The sequence below is a fragment of the Staurois parvus genome, unplaced genomic scaffold, assembly GCF_062004578.1.
Source record: "Staurois parvus isolate SC_StPar_1 unplaced genomic scaffold, SC_StPar_1.0 ptg000394l, whole genome shotgun sequence".
NCBI lineage: Eukaryota > Metazoa > Chordata > Amphibia > Anura > Ranidae > Staurois > Staurois parvus.
Genome location: NW_028318190.1, coordinates 4,031,016 through 4,033,967, shown reverse-complemented (window position 1 = coordinate 4,033,967; position 2,952 = coordinate 4,031,016). Strand labels below are relative to the sequence as shown.

General features: G+C 45.7%; 1 pseudogene; it reads right to left on the bottom strand.

Annotated features, from left to right (window-relative positions):
• Window positions 1-1,884: 1,884 nt before the first annotated feature.
• LOC149455414 (U2 spliceosomal RNA) lies at window positions 1,885-2,032 on the bottom strand (annotated as a pseudogene).
• Window positions 2,033-2,952: the final 920 nt, after the last annotated feature.

Here is a 2,952-nt window from a genome sequence, read left to right as displayed (position 1 = left end):
AACGTTTTCCAACATTCTTATTCAACAGAAGTTGAACTAACTATGAACTTCTGTCGAACAGGGACAGCCACATATGGATCGAAATTCATGCGGTCAAGGAATGGATGGCCGAATTTTGATCCATCTATGGCCAGCATTATGGGTAGGTTTTTGAGTTTTTTTTTAGCTCCATGTGCTTGTCAAAGGCTTACTTAGGAGCCTAGTTGTTCTGCTACACTAAGTGTTTTTAACCACTTTTATTAAAATTGACTTTGGAATACTGCACTTAGAAGCAGCTTTCTGTCTCATCTCCCTCTGTACAGAGTTTGCCTCCACTCTTCAGAAGTGCTGCTCAGTACCAGTTTTCATACATATCATCCACAGCATCTTCCACCGACGTGCCCTGCTACCCATTCTACTTGTCCTTTCTGGATTGGTCTTGAAGAAGGAGCTCTGCGCATGCTCACGTCACTTCCGGTCTTTGGACAGCGTGCGCTCCACTGGTCCGGATAGAGCGGTGGCCATCTGTGACATCTCTTCTCAAGTACCCCCTGCAGTTGCTGGCTGGCACAGCGGCTCCATTGCTTTGAGGAAATGCCCCGCAATTGATGGATTACGTAAGAGCTTGTTTGTACTGCTACACTAAGTGTTTTTAACAGATTTTATTAAAATTGATCTTGGAATACTGCACTTAGAAGCACCTTTCTGTCTCATCTCCCATTGCTTGTCAAAGCCCTGTGGACAAAAACGTGAGCGGAGAAATCACAGCACACAAAAAACATGCAAGGGTACAGTGATAGTCTAGCCTCTGAAGAGGAAAGGCCTCAAAACCTGAATCCCCCAGGGTGCAAGTCTCCTGGCAGGGGCAAGGCACACGATGGTCGATCTAGGTCAAACCTAGGTTGACCCATGCCCGTGATTAGCGAAAAAAGTGCCAGGTGCAATGGCACAAGGCAGGGCTTCTAGCCAGTATAAGAATTTTACCTGGACTAGCCAAAAGGCCTGCCCATGAAGTGTATGCAAGAAAAACAAAAAGTGACATTACAGAGTACCAGTAAAACTGTTAAGGTCCTACCTTTTCCCTGAAGTTTTGTTACTCCATGTGCTGGCGTCCATCTTGGATTCTGCTGTGCATGGTGGGAATCCTTTTATGCCTTCAGGTCTCTGAGGTCCATCCCCCAGAGGGGTGTGGCTGATGACATATAAGCCTGTGGCCCGCACATGCTCTTTGCACTTGTGTCTTTGTCTTCCTACAGTTCTGTGTATACGCTCGTGACTCTTCTGGTATTCTGACTCGGCTTGTGATTAAGACCATTCTCTGTGTTTTCCTTCGATCTGACCTTCCGTTGCTGAACCCGGCCCGTGACCTGTGATTCTCTGTCTACTGTTCTGTACCGTTTTGTCCCGTTGTTGTCGACCCAGCTTGCCTGACTACGCTATTGTCATTCTCACCAGCTACACGCCATTGGCGGCGGCCATTACCGCAGCCGGGGTGTCTCGGGGGCCGCGACCTGGTACCTGGCTGCGTCAAGTCCATCCCCACCATCAGGGGCCCTGGTGAAGGGCAGCCTGGGACTTAGACTCCACACCCTGAGGGACTTCAGTCTGTTGGTGGTGGTTGTCGTCAGCCAGTGCGTTACCCTGCCACTAGGCCTACCTGTCCGTTCCACAGCCCTGCCCTGACAAAAACTCTGAAGTACCACTCCCAAAGTGTTTCACTAGCACCCCTGAGACGACCACTCCCAGGGGGCACTGCTCTGTGGACTCTCTGCCTCCCTGAACCCTGGCCAGACAAGGTAGATCCATTCAAATCAGGAGTAACTGGGCCCCTTCAGTTTTCCTGTGGGAATTACTCCCAGGCCCCAATAGCCTGTGGGTGCCTTGATTTCTCTTCCAGCTGATACTAACCTTTAGAGCCCCCATCATACCAGAAGAGGCACTATACAGCCAGCCATCCTCGCAAAAAAAGTAAGAATTATGGCGGAGTACCCCTACTGGACACTGATAAGAACAGACACTACACTTGATCTTAGCCAAAAGGCTGAGAAGCGATATGGGGAACATAAGCTTTATGGGGAATTTTTGTATACAACAAACAACACCTGTCAACATAACTCCTTAGTCAAGTTTTGGTTGGATTTTGCATAGCCAAAGAGCTCAATAGTGTTTCATTTATGGGGAGGTTTTGTTTATAGTTATATTACAGCTGTGGTCTTGTGACATACGGACATACAGTAATGGCATCACTGCAGTTATCAGGAGCAGATATCATCTTACATATTTCAGAAATACTTGAAAGGGGAACTTTTTAGATGTGCATATGACAGATCAGTCATTTTGATCCTGTACTCTCTCTGCTGACTGAGCAATAAGCTCTTGTAATCTAAATTGACTAGTCTATGAGTTAGGGAATGGCTGTTTTTTTTAATTCATTTTTTTTTTGTGATTGGTCCATTTTAATTGTAAGCACCAGATCTGTCTGATCTGTTCGAGGTTTCAATCACACACAAGCAGGCACACAGCCACTGCTGTGCTATCTCTTACAAAGATTGTACACATAGGGGGTTTAGCAAGGAGTAGACTGTCAATGTAGACCTTTAGTGGTAAATTTTATATAACCTTTATATTGTAGTAGGTCTGCATGAGGTACTGGGAGAGAATAAAAACTGCTGGACTGGATTCCCTTTTCTGTAACATTGGGTTCCATTCACAAATCGGTATCTTACCGAGTAAGTCGTACGATACTGCAAAGCGGTTTTAAAAAAAAAAATTTTAAATTCACCATAAATGCTACCAAAATACCACATGAGCTATTTTATGAAGTGATGCAGTATTGTAGTGCCAGCATATTTAACAAACAGCAGTGAATAGCATGTTAAGGAGCATTCTTAACAACTGATAACAACTGACATCAGCTGTCAGCGGGGATTCACGGTCTTCCATTCCAAGGTGGAGCATTTGGAAAAAGGTGAG